This window comes from Phascolarctos cinereus, unplaced genomic scaffold, assembly GCF_003287225.1.
Source record: "Phascolarctos cinereus isolate Bilbo 61053 unplaced genomic scaffold, phaCin_HiC Scaffold_7;HRSCAF=346, whole genome shotgun sequence".
Taxonomy (NCBI): Eukaryota; Metazoa; Chordata; class Mammalia; order Diprotodontia; family Phascolarctidae; genus Phascolarctos; species Phascolarctos cinereus.
The window spans coordinates 158203179-158221805 of record NW_027556180.1 but is presented as its reverse complement, the minus strand read 5'-3'; positions in this window follow the sequence as shown (position 1 = coordinate 158221805).

Below are 18627 nucleotides of genomic sequence, written 5' to 3'. Positions count from 1 at the left end.
ATACATATTTATATAGGTATACATATCCATATATATTAATTTTTGTGTGCATTTACATGTACTTGCATGTGAAATGGTTCAGATCATGCAAAATTATTACAGTTCTGGATGAGGATAAAATTTTAAGTGGAAATCTGATTGTATAATTCATAAAAACATAATTATGTCCACAAGCACACATACCACACTTATTCTCAGACAGGTGTCTGATAATTTCAATTATTCTGCATCATTTTGCACACTCGTAGTCATTTATATTCAGTTTATCAACTCCTTTTTTATGGTCAGAAATACAAGGCAGGATGGTGAAAATCATGAACATAGCCTCAAATGTGAGGAGGTAAGTTTTCCTCCACCCTTCAAATGGGAGTTTGGTCTCATGAGCTCCAAAAAGCTCTTTGAAACTCATCAGCTCTGGGAAAAAATAAATAGTTCCTTAAAATGAGGTCACAAGTCTGGAGGGTTTAAGGAAACTTGTTTCAAAGTGCTGTAACTTCAGATTATCAAAAATATTTCAGTTTTCTTTCTTCAAGGCTATCAAAGATTCAGAGTGTAGTAATAGAAACAATATATTTGTGGTAAGAAAAAATCAAAATTCAGATCTGTCAAATTTCCATCAAGATATTCAACCTTTTTGGGCCTCATATCTTCATGTACAAATAAGAAGGTTGGACTGGGCATCTTTAAGATATCTTACAGGTCTAAACTCTATGAAGAAATAGGCAGTAACTTCATCATGTATATTGATAGCATGAAACTGGGCAGCATCATTGACAGGTAAACTGACAGATTCAAGGTCTAAGATGGGTTTAGGAATAAAATTAATATGCCCCATTATGAAATTTGTTTATTCTAGGTTTACTGTTTAAATTATGTAGATTCAAGTCTGAGCTTGTGGCTGATGGAATAGAAAGAAAAAGAAATTGTGAATAAACATTTCAAAATCCTAAGGCAATAAAAAAACAGACCGACAAATAGTTTGATGATAAAGCAAAAAGATAAAAGAAAAGGAATATTCACACTGCGTACAATCAGGATTGGCTAGGGAAATGAGCAGAATAGGGTAGATAGAGGGGTGGAAAACAAGAGACAGTGAGTGATCAATTAAATGGCCACATAACCTTGGCTTCAAGTTAAATGCTTCAGTTTTCTTTCTTCCCCTGTACCCAAATCCGTATTTGCTTATTACTACTTACCTTATGATTGAATGCCAATTATTTATGGTTCATAAAGGTTAATGATTTAACAATGAAGAGTCATCAATGTTTCCTATTTCTCATCTACTTCTAGTATTGCCAAGGTGCTCCAACTTGAAATGATTACTCCTGAAAATAAACTATGAATCACACATTTAATAGTACTTGGGATATGTAGCACATAGAAATATTCTCTTCCAGATCAGCTATTTGGTATTGCCAATCATCAGTACTGATACTAATTTACCACATTATATGCTGCATTCAGTTATATACATATATATGTATGTGTGTATTTAATACATACATATATACATGCATACATATACACATATGTGTGTATGTATGTTTACATACATACACACATATGTAACAGGAAATGCTTATAAAAAGGGAGTCTTAGGTCCCTTTATTAGCTGCTATATAACTGATTGGCTTAATGCATTCAGACAGCCATCTGTAGTTTTTCAGATGTCTGCCACAGACCCTGGGATTTTTCATGTTAAAAACAAAGTTCCCAGAGAAGTTGAGTGAGTTGAGCTTGGAAAGGTGCTGGATTTCTTGGCGTCTCAGGACATACTTCGTACACAAGAGATATAATCTTTTAAAAAAGTCCTGAAATTAATAGACTAATTGTAAAAGATTAGCCTAATTTTATCAGAGCTTGTTAGACATTGCAGTGGACTGGAACCAATTAAATGAATAACACTAATTCCATATTATTAACTTCAAAAGTCCACTGTTCGCATGGTTGAAATGTTGTGAAAGGTCAATTTATCTTTTCTTTTATTTTTCTTTTCAAAAATACATTGCTCCACTGGTTCAATGGTAAGTGCATATCAGAACAGTATTGGTAGGATTCTATGCTTCAGAATCATATTTGGTTCAATGCATTTGCTTTCGTTTTCATCGATATCAGCAGAGCATGGATGAATTTGGGCCTTGGAGATTATACTGGAAATAAGGCTAATGTATCTGGGTTCTAATACAAACACTCACATTGGACAAGTCACTTACATTCCCTGGACCTCAGTTTACTCATTGCCCTTCATTATCTAAGTCCCTTCATACACTGAATATATAATTTATGACTGTCAAGTATTATCTTACTTCTTAAATGAAAATAAATGCTAACTGTAATCTATTGTTGGGTTGCAAATGTTATATTGATTTCACTTCTGAATTATCTGTGTACTAGTCCAGAAGTTAGGCCAGTAAAAGATAAGGAAAAGTACTTAACTGAAAAGAATGCATAGCATTGTCTTTAAAGGATGTACAACATTGCTTATGTTTATTTCTCAATTGTCACCACAATGCTTGAGTAGAATGGACTTTTTCCACCTGAAGAGCTTAATGTTAAGTTGAATTGGAACTGAGGTAGAGAGAATTCTACAGCCCAAGTTTCTAATGAAGAGTTGTTGCTGCTACTAGCATTTTTAATCAGTTTTCTTGGTAAAAGTAGGGAAGGGAGTAAATTACTCTAAAGTAGAATATAAGAGGGAGGTAGTCATTTCTAAAATGATGCATCAGAAAAAGATAATCCTTATGTCTTTCCTGCATTAATTTTCTTATAGTCTGTGATTTTAAAGACAATAAGAGTCATATTTCCTATGGAAATTCTCTTACTGGTTATTAAATATGCTAAGAATTATAACAGATCCATCAAAGAAATAGTAGTCATATTTGGATAAATTGTTATCAAGAAATCAGATGTATTTAAGTTATTTCATACTGTATCATTCTTGTGCTCATCAATGATAAATTTAATCATATCATTTCTGTTGAATAATTTCAGTAGACATATATACATATGTGTATGTGTGTGTGTATATGTTTGTTGTTGTTGAGTTCTTTCAGTGATGTTCAGCTATTTATGACCCTGTTTGGGGTTTTCTTGGCAAAGATACTGGAACAGTCTGCCTTTTCCTTCTCTGGATCATTTTACAAATGAGGAAACGGAGACAAATAGAGTTGCCCAGGGTTACACAGCTACTAAGTATCTGAGGCTAGATTTGAACTCAGGAAGGTGAGTTTTCCTGTATCCAGGCCCGTCATTTTATGCATTGAGCCACTACTACATAAGTGAATTCATCACAGTAGAAAGATCCACCCAGATTCCATCATAAAACTAACCCTGAGACAACTGAGTTAAGTATACCATATTTCACGCACTACCTATCTGTTTTGCAAAAAAACAATACAGCCTGGCCCCAAATTGCCCTACCAGCCCCATACTCTACTCTCCAGCCAAACTACCTTTTTTACCCTTTCTCATAAGTAACACTTGATCCTGCATTACTGTGCCAAAACTTTGGCCATCCCTTACGCTGAAATGCTCTCAGTCCCCACTACCCCCTCTTATTATTTTTTACTTCCTTTAGAACTAATATTAAATATTATGTTCTGCATGAAGTCTTTCCTGATCTCAACAGACACTAATGCTGTCCCTTATTGACTACCCTGTATTTATTTTGTGTATAAATATTCTGCAAATACCTCTTGAAGGGAAAGAATATTTCATTTTGTCTTTGTATCTCTAACATATTGCAGAGTTCTTGGCTCATGGTTATGAGCCCAGTAGTAATACTGCCAGACTCATAGTCAGGAACACCTGCATTCTAATAATACTTCAGATGCTTACTAACTAGGTAGCCCCAGGGAAGCCACTTAAGCTCTCTGAATCTCAGTTTCCTCATCTAACAAATACAGAAAATAAAGTACTTGCCTCAAAAGGTTATCATAAAGATCAAATGAGATAATATGTCTAAAGGGCTCAGCAAATTCTAAAATATTTTACAAGTTCAAGCTCTTATTAAAAGTCTCTTAATAAATGCTAGTTGACTTATTGGTTAATTAATCTCCTGTGGTCTAGTCCTTCTCCTTTCACTTTTCTCTATTTCCCAATATCTTGCTTCCTTTTACTCCAAGCGTATTTCCAAAAACTTTTCTTGTTTTGGAAATTTACCAAGCTATTTTAAAGGCAGAGAATTAATAATGCCACTAAAGGTAAGAGCACATCAGTTCTGTTGGACACAATCTTACCAAGAGCTATGCACAATTAAAGATACTCAGGAATTACTGATTGAATTAGTGAGATTTAAATCTGCTAGTCAAATATTTAATATTGGGGGGAGGTGGAGCCAAAATGCCAGGGTAAAAGCAGTGACTTGCTTGAGCTCTCCCTGAAACTCTTCCACATACCTGTAAAAAATTACTCTAAACAAATTCTAAAGCAGCAGAACCCACAAAAAGACAGAATGAAACAAATTTACTGCCCAAGACAGCCTGGTTCATTGGAAAAGTATATTGCACCAGGGGGGGAGAGGAGAGCAGTTTGGTGTGAGCGTGCAGGCAAAACAGGCATCAGCAAACCTTGAGCAGGCCTCAGAGGATTGAATCATGGGCACCTGTGGCAGATTCCAGACTTCTGAACCCATGAACGCCAAAGACAACTTAGCAGGGCATTAGAAAAAATCTGTGACTGCAGTGACAGAGAGAAGTGTGGTCCCAGGCTCAGTCCCTGAGCTTGGCCCTAGGGTGATGGCTGGTTCTGGAGCTTCTGGCCCACAGACTGAGGGGGAATCAAGTGGCTGATCAGAGGGTGATTGCAGGGATCTCTCTGCTGGTGCAGTATTCTCTTGCTTTTCCTGTGCTTGGATCTCGGTCACAGTACTGGGTGGAGGTTCTGGGGCAAGGAGGAGGGCTGGGGTGGTGGAACTTGTGGCAGTGTAGAGCAAATCCTCCTCACAGTTCCAAGACAGCAAAGAGTGTTTGAGGTCACTCATAGACCAGAGCACAGGGCAGGAAAGGAGTTATAAACACCTTGCCTTTATCATACCACCTTGGAAGAACTGAAAATTTACAGGTCCCTAGAAGTTTCTCTGAAAACAGTTGCATAAAACACTCAAAGCTTGGGACAATATATTCTCTACACTGGAAGCAGACTTCTACCTTAACAAAGAGTTTAAAACTCAAGCAATTGGCTGGGATCATGAACAAACAAAGGGACAAAAAACAAGTCAGACCATAGAATCTTTCTTTGGTAACAAAGAAAATCAAAACATACAACCAGAAGAAGACAACAAAGTCAAAATTCCTACACCCAAAGCCTCTATGTGGTACTATGTAAGAAAAATATGAATCAATCCCAGGCTATGGAAGAGCTCAAAAAGGATTTTGAGAAATAAGTAAGAGAAGTAGAGGAAAAACTGGGAAGAGAAATGAGAGTGATGCAAGAAAATCATGAAAAACAAATCAACAGCTTGCTAAAGGAGACCCAAAATACAGTGAAAAAATAATACCTTAAAAAATAGCCTAACCCTAATAGCAAAAGAGGTGCGAATGCCCTGAAAGCAAAATTGGCCAAATGGAAAAGGAAGTCCAAAAGCTTACTGAAGAAAATACTTCCTTAAAAAACAGAACAGAGCAATTGGAAGCTAGTGACTTTATGAAAAATCAAGACACTGTAAAAAAATCCAAAAGAATGAAAAATTAGAAAACCATGTGAAATATCTCATTGGAGAAACAACTGACCTGGAAAATAGATCCAGGAGAGAGAATTTAAAAATTATTGGACTATCAGAAAGCCATGATCAAAAAAAAAAAGAGCATAGACATCATCTTTCAAGAAATTGTCAAGGAAAACTGCCCAGATATTTTAGAACCAGAGGACAAAATAGAAATTGAAAGAATCCACTGATCACCTCCTAAAAGAGATCCCCAAAGGAAAACTCCTAGGAATATTATAGCCAAATTCCAGAGTTCCCAGGTCAAGGAGAAAATATTACAAGCAGCCAGAAAGAAATAATTATTGTGGAAACACAATCAGGATAACACAAGATTTAGCAGATTCTACATTAAGGGACCAGAGGGCATGCAATATAATATTCCAGAAGGCAAAGGAGATAGGATTACAACCAAGAATCACCTACCCAGCAAAACTGAATATAATCCTTCAGGGTAAAAAATGGTCATTCATTGAAACAGAGGACTTTCAAGCATTCTTGATAAAAAGATCAGAGCTGAATAGAATATTTGACTTTCAAATACAAGACTCAAGAGAAACATGAAGAGGTGAACAGGAAAAAAATCGTAAGAGACTTTTTAAGGTTTATCGTATTTTTCAGTATTAGGATAGTTAGAGGGGAAAAAAACTGTATGTATGTATGTATGTATGTATAGAAAGATAGTTAGATATATAGATAGATAAATAGAGAGATAGATAGATGGCACAGGGTGAGTTGAAGATGAAGGAGTGACATCTGGAGAATAAAATTAAGGAGTGAGAGAGGATCATACTGGGAGAAGGAGAAAGGGAGAGGTAGAATGGGGTAAATTATGTCACATAAAACAGACAAGAAAAGGCTTTCACAATGGAAGGGAAATGGTGGAAGGTGAGAGGGAATGAGTGAATCTTATTCTTATAGGATTTGGCTTAAGGAGGGAATAACATACACTCAATTGGGTATTGAAATCTATCTTACCCTACAGGAAAATGGGGGGTGGGACTAGAGAGCAGGGGGATGATAGAGAGGAGGGCAGATTGGAGGAGGGGGTAATCAGAAGCAAACACTTCTGAAGAGGGACAGGGTCAAAGACAGAATAGAATAAATAGGGGTGGGATGGGATGAAGGGATATATACTTAGTTTTTCACAACTTGACTACTATGGAAGTGTTTTGTATGATTACACATATATAACCTGCATCAAGTTGCTTATATTTTCAAGGAGGGCTAGTGGGGAAGGAGGAAGGGAGAAAATTTGGAGCCCAATGTTTTAAAAACACATGTGAAAAAATTTGTTTTCACATGCAACTGGGAAATAAGAAATACAGGAAATTTGGTATAGAAATCTATACTGCCGTACAGGGAAATAGAAGAGTAGGGGGATAAGGGGGGGGAGAGATAGAAGGGAGGGCAGATTAGGGGAAGAGGTTTTCAGAATGCATGCCATCTTGGGGTGGGGGGAGGGATGAGATGGGGAGAAAATGTGGAACTGAAATCCTTGTGAAAGTGAATGTTGAAAACTAAAAATAAATAAATTTAAAAAGAAAAGAAAAAAATACTTAATCTTTAACACTTACTTATTTGATATACTGTATGGGTAGAAGAAAATATTCAATTCACACACAGGCATATGTTCATGAATGAAAATATAACTGCATGACCATGTCATCCCAAACATGCCTCATCACAACCAATCTCAAAAGCTAAGCAGAGAAGGATGTGGTTATTACTTGCATGAGATACCTGCTGAGAATATCTGATGCTATACTCCTTAAAGAAGCAGTGAGGAATAAGAGAGCAGTTAGTTCAGGATTCAACTCCTGCCTCTGAAACACACGACCTGTGTGTCCCTCAGTAAGCCACTTGCCTTCTCACTAACTCTATGAAACATGATGTCTATTTTTTGCAAAGAAGGTACTGATTTGGCTGAGAGAATTTCCTCAATAAGAATTTTATATTATTTTGAAATGGGCCTGTGCTTTCTGAGCAACTTGACAATTGATGGTTTGACAAAGTCTGAATTTCTCACTTCATCTCTTCATCATATGGCTTTAGTCCTACAGCTGTAGTCATGCTCTCTTGGCACTTCTCTTCCTCCTCTGAGTAGGTGGTAGAGGAAATTTTCTTACCGTATGAGTCTGGTGCCTACAATCTCCAATTAAAGGATTCTTTATCTCTTCAGAACTCTTTAACATATATGGAAAGTCCATTCTCAGGAAGATTGGCTCTGATATCTGCTCAAAAAAGGAAACGATAGAAAATGCCAGAAACTGAGGGTCCATCTGCTCTTAGGTGTTCTAAGAAAGTGTAGGAAATTTTTCATGTATTGCTGTCATTTTCTGCTTCTAGTAGAGCGATTCCCTTCCTATACCTTCACACTGCTCACTGGAGTGGAAGACCAAGGCTGAAAAAGTACAGGAAAAGAAAGGGGCAAAGCTATTTCACAGCTGATCTTCTAAGGAAAATCTGCCTTTTTAGAACTCTGTTGCCAATCATTATGGGGGCAATGTCAAAAACCAGGAATAATTCAGAGCAGTTCTCTTAACCTCTTCCTAAGGTTAAGACTCCAAGTCCACCGAAATGGGAAATGCCCTTCAGTCATAAGTTCAAAACATATCATTTCATTAAACAAATTAAGGAGAACTTATCATATTGATCAGAAGCTCTCCTGATCAACACCCCCTCCCAATATTTAAATTGTGGTTATATAACGTTAGAGTTATAAGAGAACTATAAGTTAGCATTTTTCTAATAAGTAACCAGACTCATTGGGTGATTAAATGATTTCTCTAAGGTCACGTAGCTATTTAGAGATGGAACTGAGACATGAACCTAGATTTCTTGAGTCCTACGCCAGTGACTATTTCATGGTGCAAGCACTATTCATTGTTATAATAATATTAACAAGAAGAATAAGAATAATTGTCATTTTTATATAGTACCTAATATTTGCCAAGCACTGTGCTAAGCAATTTCTAATTATTGTTTCATTACATTCTATCCTCACAACCCTGAGAGGAAGTTGCTATTATAATCACCATTTTACAATGGAGGAAACTAAAGGAAACAGAGGTTGAGTGACTTGTCAGTGTCCCGTTGTAGGTGTCTGAAGCTGAATGTGAGCTTAAATCATCCTGATTCCAGACCTAGTACTCTATTTTCACTTTTTTCCATGGATCAACTATAATGCTACACATGAAAATCTGTTCTAAATTAAGTCATTTACACATGAAAGATTACAGTGAATTATTTTATGAGCATTTTGTTTCCCTCTAGACTTGTGAGCTTGCCTTTATTACTTCATACTATATTGTTGTGTGTTTTCTAATCTAAGACCTATGTTTAGGTGGTAATTAACATTATAATAAATAGAAGTCAATATTTTTTTAAATCTCTTCTTTGTATTTCATTTGAAACTACTTAATAAAGTTCCTAGTAGACCCTCTAATAAAATTTATGGTTTTCCTAGGTGTTAGTCTATGATTCAAGGACATATATTAGCCTTTGGTGTCTAGTGCAGGCTTGTCAATGATATTAATTCATACCAGCATCATTTTTGTATGTAATAATCTAACATTTTAAAAGTCTACTAATTAGAGAAATTTAGTTGGGGTTGTTGTAAAGATTAAATGAAATAGCTTATGTGAAGTTCTTCGTAAACTTTAAAGTGTAATATAAATGTTAACTATAAAAAAACCAGTTGAACCAAATTCTAATATGTTTTCTGATTTGTTTAAATCACAAACCACATCAGTAACATATATATGCCTGAACCCACACATATACATGCATAGGTGCATACACGCAAACACAAACACACATTCCAATACACTCACCCTCAATTTGTAGAAATTACATATTAGAGGCAGATCAACATAGTGGCTGGAGAATGAGTCTTGTGTCTAATATATACTGTCTTTGTAACATTGGAGAAGTCACTTAATCTCTCATTCATCAAGGCAATTCTCTGTCTATAAGTTACAGAGAAAGTGCTGACTTGCAATGTAATGAAACTTTCTCTATATAAATTGAATCCCAGGTCTAGTCCTTAGCTCTAGAAATTACAAATTACTATTTGTAATTATAAATTTCCTACTTGTTATTATAAATATGTGCTAATAATTATACATATATGTATCTATATCTATATCTATATCTATATCTATATCTATATCTATATCTATATCTATATCTATATCTATATCTATATCTATATCTATATCTATATCTATATATATCTTAAAGAATAATAAACACATGAAATACTATTTTATCCTAGTGTCAATAGGGACCCAGTAAAATTTATTGAGAAGAAATTTATTGCTAGTCATGCCTTCATTTCAGGAAAATCAACTTGGCAGCTGTGTTGAGACCTGAGTTGGAATGGGAGAAAGTTAAAGTAAGGAGATAAATTAGGAGTAAATTCATATAAATAGTAATAGTTAACATTTGTGTACCACCCACTATATAGCAGGCACCATGCTAACCACTTTAAAACTGTTATCTCTTTTGATCCTCATGACAACCCAGGGAAGCAGGTAGCTATTATTACCTCCATTTTACAAATAATGAAACTGAAGCAAATAGAGATTAAGTGACTTGCCCAATGTAACTAGATTTAAACTCAGATCTTCCTGATACCAGGCCCTATGTTCTATTTATTATACTACCTAGTTGCCCCTAGGTAGAAGAACAAGTGAATTATTGAACTAAAGTGGTGGCTAAGTAAGTAGAAAGAAGAGGATGATATAAAAGGTGATGTGGCAGTAGAAATGATAATCTTCATGGCATGAAGAAAATTCAAAAGTTGAAAACTTGGGTGATTAGAAGGGTATTAATGAATTCAACAGAAAGAATCAAGTTTGAAATAGTGTACTCAGTGAAGAATGTAATGGATTCTGGTTTAGACATATTATGATTTATATGCCTAGAACTCTTTCAATTTGAAATGTCCAATAGCTAATTCATGGTGTGGATTTTTACCTCAGGAGAGAGATTACAGCTGAATATATAAATCTTTGAGTCATTTGCAAAGATATAATACTTAAACCAAAGAGAGATGAAATAGGAGCACTAGAGAATGCACAGAACAAAAAGAAGACAGCCTATAGCCAAATTTAAGGGACAACATATGGATGTTGATGAAGGTAAAGATACTGGGAAGAAATGGTCATATAACTAGAAAGAAAATCTAAAGAAAGCTGTGTCATGTCAAGCCAGAAAGAAGAGATGAGATACATCCCAGGGAGAGGGTGGTTAAATATGTCATTAGCTGTGTAGTGGTCAAGAATGATGAAGATTTTAAAATGAACATCAGATCTTACAGTTAAAAGATAATTGTTGGATACTTCTGATTTCAGGAGCCAAGATGGCAGAGTGAAAAGGTAGTTGCTCTCACTCTCCCATATCAACCTCTGAAAACCCAGAAAATATCACCCCAGGAAAAAACCCTGGAACAGCTGAAATAGAAGAAAGGTGCAGAGCATCAGTGCAGCAGCCCAGCAAAATGTCTCCTTCAGCAAAAATAAGGGAGGCAGAACTACAAGGGACCCCTCCTTCATTCATCTGAAAGGAGGTGAAGAAAACAACCTAAAGGCTTCCTAAGCCCCAGCCTTAGGGGTTCCAGCCCAACACCAGGTGAGCTGACAGAGCCCTGCAGCCTCCAATTGTGAAGAAATCCTGAAGCCCAGGTGGTAGAACAGGCAAACACCAACACCTGGACCTCCCAGTGCCACAGTGAGGGCTGGGAGGAACCAGAGGAAACCAGTTCAGAAAACTACCAGGTGCCTCGGCACTCTCCCACAAAGGAATCTCCCAGTGCAGGGGGCCCAGGCAGATAAACACCAGGCAGCACCCATCCAAAAGGAGCTGAAGAAAGCTAAAGGAAAGGAAAAGCAGGCAAACTAGAATTCCCTGGAAGTTCCAGCCTTGCTGATTCCAGCCCAACACAAGGTAAGCTGCCAGAAACCTACAGCCTCCAATTGCCAACATAAGAGGCCCCAGCACACGAAGCCAGCGACCAAGACCTAGGCTACCAACAAAAGAAGCTTGGGTCAGTGCCCTCTGTTCCCCAGCAAGGAGAGCTCAATCTCTTTAAAGGAGGGAATAAAGAAACACATGAGTAAAAAGAAACTACCATAGATCATATTATGAGAAGAGTGAAGATCAAGACAGAAATTCTGAAGAGGACAACATTGTCAACAAACCCACATCTGCAACAACAAAAGGGAATATGAACTGGTCTGAAGCCCAAAAAGCCTTCTTAGAAGAGCTCAAGAAGGATTTTAATAGTCAAATGAGAGAGGTAGAAGAGTCCTTCAAAAATACAATTGGCCAAATGGAAAAAAAATACACTGAAGAAAACAAGTCCCTAAAAAACACAATTGGCCAATTGAAGAAGGAAGGACAAAAACTAACAGAAGAGTACACTGAAGAAAACAAGTCCCTAAAAAACACAATTGGCCAATTGAAGAAGGAAGTACAAAAACTAACAGAAGAGTAACTGAAGAAAACAAGTCCCTAAAAAACACAATTGGCCAGTTGAAGAAGGAAGTACAAAAACTAACAGAAGAAAACAATCTGTTAAAAACTAGAATTGGACAAATGGAAACTAATGTCTCTATGAGAGAGCAAGAATCAGTCAAACAGAAACAAAAAAGAAAAAATAGATGAAAATAAAATACCTCATCAGTAAAAAACCGACCTGGAAAATCATCAGGAGAGACAATTTAAAAATTATTGGACTACCTGAAAATCATGATGAAAAAAAGAGCCTGGACAGTATCTTTCAGGAAATCATAAAGGAAAACTGCCCAAAGTCCTAGAACCAGAAGGGAAAATAACCATAGAAAGAATCCACCATCACCACCTGAAAGAGATCCCAAATTGACAAACCAAGGAATATAATAGCAAAATTCCAAAATTACCAGATGAAAGAGAAGGTGCTGCAAGCAGCCAGAAAGAGACAATTTAAATATCATGCAAACACAGTCAGGATTACACAGGACCTTGCAGCTTCTACATTAAAAGACCACAGGACATGGAACATGATATTCCATAAGGCAAAGGAGCTTGGAATGCAGCCAAGGATCAATTACCCAGCAAAAATGAGCATCATTTTTCAAGGGAGGAGGTGGATATTCAATGAAATAGGAGACTTCCAAACTTTCCTGATAAAAAGACCAGAGTTCAAAAAAGAATTTGATCTTCAAGTACAGGACTCAAGAAGGACTTAAAAAGGTAAATGGGACAGAAGATACAATATGTTGTTAATGGGGGGGGCTGTTTAAACCCCTACAAGGGAATATGACTTGCAACCCTTGAGAACTGTATTGTTATTACACCTTGTTAAAGGAGTATACATAAAGAGGGTGGATATTAGTTGACTTTGATGTAATGATAAAAAAAACTAATCAAGTGGGTTAAATGGATCCAAATAAGTGGATCAATCTGATCTTAGAAAATGTACTGAGAAAGGAGGAGGCAGACAAGGGTAAATTACATTACAGGAAAAGACACAAAATCCTATTACAGCAGAGGGAAAGAAGGGGGGGGAGCATTGTTTGAACCTTACTCTCATCAGATTTGGCTCAAGAAGGGCATAAATAATCAGGTATAGAAATCTAACTTGCCCTATAGGCAGTAGGAGGGAAAAGGGGAAAGAAAAGGGAGGGGGAAAGAAGGGAGGGAAGAAGCAGTAAGAGTAAAGGGGAAGAAAAGGGAAAGGGATAATAAAAGGGGGAGGACTGAAGGAGGCAGTGGTCAAAAGCAAAACACTAGTGAAGGGGAAAGGAAAAAGGAGAAAGAAAAGCATAAATAGGGGGAAAAGGATGGAGAAAAAGACACAGATAGTAATCATAACTGTGAATGTGAATGGGATGAACTCTCCCATAAAACAGAAATGGATTGCAGAATGGATTAAAAACCATAATCCTACAATATGTTGTTTACAGGAAACACATTTGAAAAAGAGTGACACATACAGGGTAAAGGTAAAAGGCTGGAGCAGAATATATGTTCAGCTGAAGTAAAAAACAGGGGTAGCAATCCTGATCTCAGACAAAGCAAAAGCAAAAGTATATCTAATCAAAAGAGATAAGGAAGGAAACTACATCCTGCTAAAAGGCACCATAGACAATGAAGTAATATCATTACTAAACATATATGCACCAAATGGTATAGCATCCAAATTCTTACAGGAGAAGTTCAGGGAGTTACAGGAAGAAATAGACAGCAAAACTATGCTAGTGGGGGACCTGAACCTCCCTCTCGCACTAGATAAGTCTAACCACAAAATAAACAAGAAAGAAGTTAAGGAGGTAAAAAGAACATTAGAAAAGTTAGGTATGATAGACCTCTGGAGAAAACTTAATGGGGATAGAAAGGAATATATCTTGTTTTCTCGGCAGTATGTGGCACATACACATGTACTAGGACATGAAAACCTCACAATCCAATGCAGAAAGGCAGAAATATTAAATGCATCCTTTTCAGATCATGCAATAAAAATTATATGTAATAAAGGGCCATGGAAAGATAGACTAAAAAATAATTGGAAACTAAATAATCTAATCCTAAAAAATGATTGGGTCAAACAACAAATCATAGAAACAATCAATAATTTCATTCAAGAGAATGACAATAATGAGACAACATACCAAAACTATGGGATGCAGCGAAAGCAGTTCTTAGGGAAGTTTTATATCTCTAAATGCTTACATAAATAAAATAGAAAAAGAGGAGATTAATGAATTGGGCATACAACTAAAAAAACTAAAAAGAACAAATTAAAAATTCTCAAGTAAACACTAAATTAGAAATATTAAAAACCAAAGGAAAAATTAATAAAATTGAAATTAAGAAAACTATTGAACTAATAAATAAAACTAAGAGCTTGTTTTATGGAAAAAAAAACAATAAATAGATAAGCCTTTTTAATTTAATTAAAAAAAAGAAAGAAGAACCAAATTACTAGTATCAAGAATGAAAAGGGTGAAGCTACCACCAAGGAAGAGGAAATTAAAACAATAATTAGGAATTATTTTGCCCAACTATATGCCAACAAATTTGACAATCTTAGTGAAATGGATACATATTTACAAAAATATAAATTGCCCAGATTAACCAAGAGAAGTAAAATACTTAAATAACCATCTCAGAAAAAGAAATTGAACAAGCCATTGATGAACTCCCTAGGAAAAAATCTCCAGGGCCAGATGGATTTACATGCAATTCTATCAAACATTTAAAGAACAATTAATTCCAATACTATATAGACTATTTGGGAAAATAGGTGAAGAAGGAGTCTTACCAAATTCTTTTTATGATACAAATATGGTGTTGATACCTAAACCAGGAAGAGTCAAAATAGAGAAAGAAAATTATAGACCAATTTCTCTAATGAATATAGATGCAAAAATTTTAAACAAAATACTAGCAAGTAGATTGCAGCAACTTATCACAAGAATAATACACTATGACCAGGTAGGATTTATACCAGGAATGCAGGGTTGGTTCAATATTAGGAAAACTATCAGCATCATTGAGCATATCAACACAAAACCAACAGAAACCACATGATCATCTCAATAGATGCAGAAAAAGCTTTTGATAAAAATACAACATTCCTATTAAAAACACTAGAAAGCATAGGTATAAATGGAGTCTTCCTTAAAATAATAAATAGCAATATCTAAAACCTTCAGCAAGCATTATATGTAATGGGGACAGGCTAGAAGCATTTCCAATAAGATCGGGGTGAAACAAGGATGTCCATTATCACCACTGTTATTCAATATTGTACTGGAAATTAGCTTTAGCAATAAGAGAAGAAAAAGAAATTGAAGGCATTAGAATAGGCAAAGAAGAAACAAAGCTATCACTCTTTGCAGATGACATGATGATATACTTAGAGAATCCTAGAGAATCAAGTAAAAAACTACTTGAAATAATAAACAACTTTAGCAAAGTTGCAGGCTATAAAATAAACCCACATAAATCATCAGCATTTCTATATATTACCAACAAAGCCCAACAGCAAGAGATAGAAAGAGAAATCCCATTTAAACTTACTGTAGACATTATAAAATATTTAGGAGTCTACCTCCCGAAACAAACCCAGGAACTCTATGAACACAATTACAAAACACTTTTCACACAAATAAAATCAGATCTAAATAATTGGAAAAACATCAGTTGCTCATGGGTAGGCCGAGCTAATATAATAAAAATGACAATCCTACCTAAGCTAATTTACTTATTCAGTGCCATACCAATCAAACTACCAAAAATTATTTTATAGAGTTAGAAAAAATAATAACAAGATTCATTTGGAAAAACAAAAGGTCCAGAATATCAAAGGAACTAATGAAAAGAAATGCAGGGGAAGGTGGCCTAGCAATTCCAGATCTTAAATTGTATTATAAAGCAGCAATCATCAAACTGCTTGGTACTGGCTAAGAAATAGGGAGGTGGATCAGTGGAATAGGTTAAATATGCAAGACACAGTAGTCAATGACTATAGTAATCTATTATTTGATAAACCCAAAGACCAGCTTTCTGGGATAAGAACCCACTCTTTGAAAAAAACTGCTGGGAAAACTGGAAAAGAGTATGGCAGAAACTAGGCATAGACCCAAATCTCACACCATATACCAAAATAAAGTCAAAATGGGTTCATGACTTAGATATAAAGGCTGATACCATAAGTAAACTGGGAGAACAAGGAATAGTTTACCTATCAGATCTATGGAGAACAGAAGAATTCATGACCAAACAGGAGATAGAGAACATTATGAAAAGCAAAATGGATAATTTTGATTACATTAAATTGAAAAGTTTTTGCACAAATAAAGCCAATGCAACTAAGATTAGAAGGAAGGTAGAAAATTGGGAAAGAATTTTTACAACCAGTCTCTCAGATAAGGGCCTCATTTCTAAAATATATAGAGAATTAAGACAAATTTATAAGAACACAAGCCATTCCCCAATTGATAAATGGTCAAAGGATATGAACAGACAGTTCTCAGATGAAGAAATTAAAGCCATCTATAGTCATATGAAAAAATGCTCTAAATCGTTATTGATTAGAGAAATGCAAATCAAAACAACTCTGAGGTACCACATCACACCTATCAGATTGGCCAACATGACAAAACAGGAAAATGATAAATGTTGGAGAAGATGTGGGAAAATTGGAACACTAATACATTGTTGGTGGAGTTGTGAAATGATCCAACCATTTTGGAGAACAATTTGGAACTATGCCCAAAGGGCTACAAAAATGTGCATACCCTTTGATCCAGCAATAGCACTTCTAGGGCTATATCCCAAAGAGATCAAACAAATGGGAAAAGGACCCACATGTACAAAAATATTCATAGCAGCTCTTTTTGTGGTGGCAAAGAATTGGAAATTGAGAGGATGCCCATCAATTGGGGAATGGCTGAGCAAGTTGTGGTATATGAATGTAATGGAATACTATTGTGCTATAAGAAATGATGAACAGGCTGACTTCAGAAAAACCTGGAAAGACTTATATGGTCTGATGCTGAGTGAAGTGAGCAGAACCAAGAGGACTTTGTACACAATAACAGCCAGTTATGCAATGACTATTGTTAAACTGAACCCTTCTCAGCATTACAAGGATCTAAGACATCTCCAGAGGCCTCGGGATGGAAAATGCTGTCCACATCCAAAGAAAGAACTATGGAGTCGAATGCTATCACTTATTTTTACCTTTCTGTTGAGTTTTGTTTCATCTTTCTGATGGTTCCTATTGGTTTAATTTTACTTACAATTTTACTAATGTGAAAATGTTTAATAGGAATGTAAATGTAAATGCCTATATCAGATTGTGCTCTCTTGGGAGGTGGGGGGGAGGAAGAGGGAGAAAAATTTTTAACTCAAAAGCATATGGAAGTGATTGTTGATAAATCAAAATAAATTAATAAAATTTTAAAAAAGGCAATTGGTGATTTTCACAAGAGCAGTTTCAGTCAAGTGAGGGGAGCAAGAGGTACAAATTAACCAGTGCTATTACTGAGTGTCTCTTTCCTGTCAGGATGCATTCCTTATACTTTGAGGACCCTACACTGATTGCAAATTCAGAAGAACAACTTTAGGAGGCAGAAGAATAGGGGAGTTTTGAAGAGGATGACATAGATGTCTTGCACAACTGGTTATTGAAGGGGGGGTAGGATATAACCCTTTCACTAGCTGATCATCTTCTTCTTGGGATCAAGTAGAAACAACTGCCATGGGGTTATTGTGTTTCTCCTACTTTTGATAACACTATTCTAGAGAAGTGGCTGATTTGGGAAGAGGTGAAACAATTTCAGCTCAATCCAAGTTCACTCTTTGTGAGCGTTTCCTAACTCTTTAATAGGCTTGCGTGGAGCGTTCCCCATGGGGATGGAGAAGCATATAGACAGAAAATCCATGAAGTGGCTGATAGTGAGCAAAGTCTGAAGAGATTAAAAGAAGAAAAATCTATATCGAAATAAAGTTGGCATCGTGCCTTATTATTCCATTTTTGTATTGGTTTCTTGAGCACAGGCTTGGAAACAGGACTCTGTTTTTGTTGTCCAAGCACCCAATTCAAAGTGACATCCCCTGAGGCTTGGTTACCAGATGGAGGTTTTTTTTTTTTGGCAATAGCAATTCATTAAGCAGTAATTATGGCATGGAAGCAACCTAGTACAGGGGATAGAGAGTAACAATAATAATAACATTAATAATTAATAATCCTTATATAGCCTTTATTATGTGCCAGACAATGATACAAGTATTTCACAGTTATTATTTCATTTGATTTTTTACAACAACCCTGAGTGGCAGGTTTTAATATTATATTCATTTTACAAATGAGGAAACTGAATAAAGCACAGGTTAAATAACTTGCCCAGGACAACACAGCTACTATATCT